At 34.7% G+C, this 6,616-nt stretch overlaps 1 pseudogene; it reads left to right on the plus strand.

Moving 5' to 3' along the window:
* Nucleotides 1-4,570: 4,570 nt before the first annotated feature.
* LOC112505903 lies at nt 4,571-5,690 on the plus strand (annotated as a pseudogene).
* Nucleotides 5,691-6,616: the final 926 nt, after the last annotated feature.

The raw sequence follows: 6,616 nt of genomic DNA on the forward strand, positions 1-6,616 counted from the left end.
CGGGCGATTGATAACCCTAGGGTTTATAAACGATTACTCCTCTCCTCCTCCCACTCCTATCGCTCCTCTTCCACACGATTTAGGCGATTCATACGCTCATCTTGATCCATACGGTTGTTCATACAGTTGTTCCTCACTTAAAGGTGTTTCCCCTGTTCTTCCTATCGATTTCCATCGATTGCTTTCCAAGTAATTGTATTGCTTTTCTTTTCTAATTGTGTTGGATTTTCATTGATTCACCTATAGTTGTTATTTTCGTGGAGTGATTGATAAACCTTCAATTCCATCAATTCTCATGTTTTCCCATGTTACTGTCAGGTGTTTGAGAGAATGCCTCAAAGGTGTTTCCCCTATTCCCAGCTGTGTTTGAGTTTTTATTTCTGAGTTCAAATGGGATGTGTTACTTTTTCTCCTATTTCATTTTTGAGTTCTAAGTTTTTGTTTCGTTTTTGAGTTCTAAGTTTTTGTTTTCTTTTATTTATAGTGATCTCCATCAATGTTATTTAAAACTTACCAATTCGTTATATCTCATCGCATTCACTAACATACCTGCACCTTCCTTTAGATGGTATAAAATGTGACCAACAAGATACTGTTCTATTGATCTGCCATTGCTGATCCCATATCTCTGTTGTATAAGCCGAATGATAGATTAAAGAAGACCTCAATCTTTCGTGCTATAGTTGGACAGTCAACAAGATAGATTCCAACTTCCTTTACCTGAAAAATCAAACATTTAAGTCTCTAAGCATTAACTCAAACATTTAAGGGTCAGGAATGTGTAATAAAATTATGAGAAAGAGAATATATGAGGTATATAATGGACAAGTGGGGCAAAATATAAAACCAACACCATAATATTGATACAATATGTGAAAATCAAGATTGGTAGGAATTATAATCTTCCAAACAAGAAAATGGAAGTTTATTCGAATTGTGTCAAATATTTAGTAAAATTTAATAAGAACTTTCCTGTATTGAACTCTCTGGCTTATTAAAACTACCTGAATAAGAAATTTCTAGTCATTTTTAGCATAGACCACACTCGATCCAAACCAATCACTAGACAATAAGGTTACATTCTGTAAATCCGCCCTCCTGAAGCCAAGTCATCAGGTTCTTCCATGTAATCAAGATATACTCCTGAATGCTGCAAAAGCCTAAAAAAGATAGTAGAAATTTGTTAGGCATGTAAATCTGCAACATATACCTTGAAATAAGCAATACTGAATTGAAAAATAAAAGTCGTGGCATGCGGCATGTACCTAATATTGACATCACGGTCAGTAGCGTCTTCAATGGATTTATATACACTTGAACTGTCAGCAGAATCAATGCTCTTCATGTTCTATTTTGAGTATCCATAATCTCCCGAACGAGGATCATTAGGATGTCCTATTAGTTGCTAGTACTGTGCCATTATGTCCAATTTATGGGAAGAGTTTCCAGCTAACCATCTAAAAATACGTCCGCAGATCATATGCATTAACAATACTTTCATTACTTATTAAAGTGAGTTAAGCTGGTAGACGGGAAAAAGTACCGAAAAGCAAAAATAAGGCTAACAAAACCACTAGGCTAATAAATGCAAGCTCATACGGAAAATCATACTATGTATGGGAATAAGATTAAAATTATTAATCTCCAAAATTGACTACCTAGAACTCATTTCGAAACTAAATCACCACTCTCATATGAAATGTTGGTTGTGTATAATAAATGGGAATAGATGGAAGGAACCCACTACTTCAAGTTTTAAAGCATCTTTTAGTACCTCCTCAAGTATACTTTATACAAGAAGTAAGGAGCTTCAATCGTTATCTTTAGATCCATAACCAAGAAGGAGAAAAGGGGGAGGTAGGGAGTGGTGCAAGTGATGTTAAAAGTAAATTATCTCCACAACTCATCCCTCCAACAACATCAAAAATACCAAATAAACAATTAGGCCCTGAAAAATTGGACACGTATATAATTTTTCTCCAGAAGTGATCTTTGTCAAGTAATTTGAAGGAATGTTTCTCCAACTCATATTGGTCATCGAGCTCAAGATTAGGTAACTTTTCAAAGTAGTTCCTGACATCGTGTAAAAGAACAACTATAAGACAATTGAATCACATTATAGGGTATGGATGTTTGTACCAGGCTGGTTTCTCAACTACTCTTTCCCCTACACTCTACAGACGTTAGCAGTCCAAACAGACAACTAGAAAACCAATCTCTAATGTTTGAAAGTCAGAATGTTTCTTTTGACCTTTTTGGTCAAATGAGATTTTTTTCATATGCAAATTGGAATCCATCTACTTCCCTTCCAAACCAATAGTGCATGTTAGGGCCAAATACAACACCAAGAAAAGTACATTTAGACATCTCTAGATGGACATTACCTTGCACTTTGTTGAAATCAAATTATTTACCACTTCAAAGTTCAAAAATTAGATCAAATTGATGATTACATTGGAATCCCTCCACTTCCCCTCCAAACAAACTATGATGTCAAAAATTGAGGAGTATATTGCTCCCCCATTTCTCTGTTATTTGGCTTGCATTGGATGCTATATCTATCTCCATCGCATTCTTTATAATCTAATCTTTATAATGTGGACAACAAGTGCAGTTTGTGCAGTTTATAATTGTATGGATTATAGTTTATAGATATTTTTTCTCTTTGTTGTTTGTTTTTATCCAAACCAATGACACTTATTAACCTATTGTTGTTTTGCTAACTTCTATTTTGTCCACGTCAATCTGCAATTAAATACACCAGTTGACAAAATGAGAGGTTAATACCTTAACAACATCGTATCAAATGCATGAAACAAAAAACTTCCATACAATCGACACCAAGAGTACAGTAATCTAACATGACTTTGCATGTAATAAAATTACAACTTTAAGATCTATTGAAATAGGCTCCTGCTATTGAAGAGACATGTGCAGGACCTATCTTAGTTGGCTATACCTCCATTTCCAAAGCAACTTCTTCCATGGTTCAGACCCACAATGTCCACGTCACAAAAGAACATTACCATTAATATTTAAATTGATGATTTAGTTCGATCCTTTCACTTATCTGGTTTGGAAAGGTTGGTGTTTTGTTGATTTGGATGGAGTCGTAAGGTCGGTAGAAACATTTTAACATTCTACTTAGATTAGGGAATCAGGTGACGAGAAATCTTTCCATGATTATAGGTTTTGATTACTTGGAAATTCCATTTTCCACACATATTCAATCTTAAAGGCTGGTTTCGTTTTTGGGACAAAAGTTTTTTATGAGTGCATTTTTTATTTGTACTAGGACATCACACAGTTTTTGCTTGCACATGGCACCTTTCGATTTCTTGCAAATATCAATAATTTGAATTGAAGCAATTTGTTTCAGGCTGACCACCAGATATATATATCGAATCTAATACACACCTTACTTTCTTACAACTTGTACTTGACGAGTTACAACAGAGAGTTCGCGAAAGGGAGGAGAAAGAAACGAAAAGGTGTAAACGTCTTGCAGATGACTTGAGCACTTCTAAGGTTTGACTATATGTCTTTGTTGACAATGTGTATAGGACTGTTGACATTAGGGTTTGTTGTTCTTATTAATGAAATTTTAGTTTGTCTTGCTGCAGGAAATTACTTCATCTTCACGACGAGAAGACCTTAAACCCCTCTTTGAAGATGGACTGAAAAGCTGGTATTTTTTTCTTTCTATGCATTTAGTTTTGATATTTGTGACAACAGTTCTGCTTCAAAGCTAAAACTGGCTTACCTGTTGTTTGATTTTCCTGGTCACCAAATATGGCTCTTAATCTATTGTTGTTTTCCTTTAATGAGCACCCTCTTCACTAGACAATTTGGTCACTCAAAATGGTACAAAAATTAGTAGTTCTATAGGCTTTGTGTAAAACCATTTGCTTAAAATTGTATGCATATTTTGTATTATCTATACTACCTTAGATGTTGGATTTGGTTTCATTTTCTCAGTTTACTTTGATTTCATATAATCTGGTTGTTGTTGTTTGCTTGGTCTATTATTATGATCAATGTAGTCATCTCTTCTTCTTACATGACTATTCATATTTGTTCAGATTATACATATTTGTTTCATATGTTATTGTTTGCTTCTTAGAGTATACATATTTATTAAGATCAATGTAATTTCTATTCTTCTTTTGCAATCTATTGCGCTTCAATCTATCTTGGTACAGGGAATAGCGTAATTGCTTCTTTAATTCATCTCATGGTTTACTTTATGGGTTTTGTTCACCTTTGGCTGACACACACATTTTTGTTTATATCAACAATTAACGGTACATTCTTTTTTGAAAACTCTCTAAATCGTGAGATCATTGAAAAACGATGCATCATGTGATATTTCATATGATCTTTTTCTATCTATGGCTAGAATTCAATGTACTAATATATATATATATATATATATATATATATTTGTTTCACAATGTGTTTGTTTCACATATACTAATTCACAATGTTATGTGAATTTTTACAACTTCTAGCTTTCACCGATTCTTGAATATGTGTTATCAAACTTTGAAATGTTAATCAAATACCTTAAATGCCTTTGTTATGTGAATTTTTACAACTTGTGGCTTCAGTGAATGGTCAGTTTACCTCTTTACATGTATTTTTTTTACAAAATCTGCAAGTCCAAAGATGGTGAATGGTCACATTGTTTATTTGGTTTAGCTTATTGGACTTCCTTCCAATATTGGGATCTGTACATGTCACAACTCAAACATGTGGAGCTTGGTTTTCATTAGGGTTCGGCTTGAACAACAATTCGCTTTGGTATGTTTCTATGTTCGAAGAAATATCAAAATGCATAAACGGATGACTTTCATGGTCAAATTTAAAACCTCTTTGTTCAAATTACAAAAAGAGTATAAATTTTATTAGAAAGTTATGTATGCGTTTCTCCATTTGTTTCATTTTCTATGAAATTGATTTCTCCATTTATGTGTTCTAATTATAATAAACATATGGCAGCACGGGTAGGGGTGCTCTACATGTTGTCTGGAATCAGTTGAAGCATACTCTCTATGTTGTTCATTAAGAACAACATCTCCTTTGGTGCTTTTGGTGCTCTGTGGACTTCTTGGAGCAATGTTATCGGAACTTCTTACTAACTAGACTATTTATGCCAACAAGGTACCGCAAACTCACAAATTTTGCACATTTAAATTGGTTTTTTCTTGGAAATTTTGACAAAGTTCTATGATAATCTTAGATCATATCGGTATTTTACCTGAAGTGTATCCCGTTCTGAAGGCTGGAGCTTTGACCACCCTTGTAATAATCATCTTGATCAATTTAGCTGTCGGAATTCTTCCTCATGTCGACAATTTTGCGCATATTGGAGGTTTCTTAACTGGTTTCCTCCTTGGCTTCGTACTGCTTGTCCAACCCTAATTTGCTTGGCAAGAACGTCGTCGTCTTCCTGTGGAGGCGCGTGGAAAATCGAAGTACATTGTATCTACCAATACGTTTTCTGGATTCTTTCCATGATCTTATTGATTATCGGGTTCGTGTTTACACCATCATTTTTTTCAGTATTTATGTTTTTTTATACTTTGTTATAAAGTTTAGTGTTACCGAAAGTAAATTGTGAAGTTGATACGATTGCTGCTTGTTTTTTTTTTTGATCAATTTAGCTGTCGGAATTCTTCCTTCGTTGAATACAATTGTTGCTTGTTTTTTGGTCGTGTAAATCCATGTTCTTAATGTGTGTATCTAACATGTACCAACCTCAAAATTCTTATTAGTATTTTTTTCATTTTAGCTATGAGAATGCGTATACAAAGAAAGCTTTGTGTGCGATTGTAAAACAAGGGGTTTAAATATGAACGATCGCCAGTTCCAGCAACTTGTGGCGACTTTAACTTGAGCTCAAATAGCCAACCTTATATAAAGTGCCGATTATGGCAATTTTAAATTGAGCTTAGATGAGCCATTCGTGTACAAAACAATAAAAGTCAATCGACCATAATTGGATGTCCGATTGTAGTTGGAACATCTCCGAAACTTTAAGTTCAAAATCGCATCCAACGGTTGATAGCAATACATAATTTAATAAAATTGAATCAATTGGCTAATATTAATTGGATCGAATCACATTGCAAAATAAACCAGAATTTCAAGCATGAGGATTAAAACATCAAAGGTGGTTCCACCACAAAATATAGAATTTAGCTTCTAAAAAGTCCCACCTTTACATCTCGCTGCATTGTGCGAGTACATAAATAGTATATATATATATATATATATATTGTTGGTCACGGTTCCAGCATCTTCCTAAATCGAAACGTAGCGCTGGCTGCTACGCTATAAGGGAAATAAGGTTGCGCCTTCACCAAGGCAATTGCTTTTGGTGTAGTGGRTAAGCGCTTGATCCTAACAATTGGTATCAGAGCAGGTCACGGGTTCGAATCTCATGGTGTGCATAATATGCAAGGAGTGCATAATTATGAGAAAAGCATGTTGTGCGGCCATTGGCTTCTAACGAAGCTCTTATTAGTACCGGCAGATGCTGCGGGGGGGATTGTTGGTCACGGTTCCAGCATCTTCCTAAATCGAAACGTGGCGCTGGCTGCTACACTATAAG

This window comes from Cynara cardunculus, assembly GCF_001531365.2.
Source record: "Cynara cardunculus var. scolymus isolate 2C chromosome LG 2, CcrdV1, whole genome shotgun sequence".
Lineage (NCBI taxonomy): Eukaryota > Viridiplantae > Streptophyta > Magnoliopsida > Asterales > Asteraceae > Cynara > Cynara cardunculus.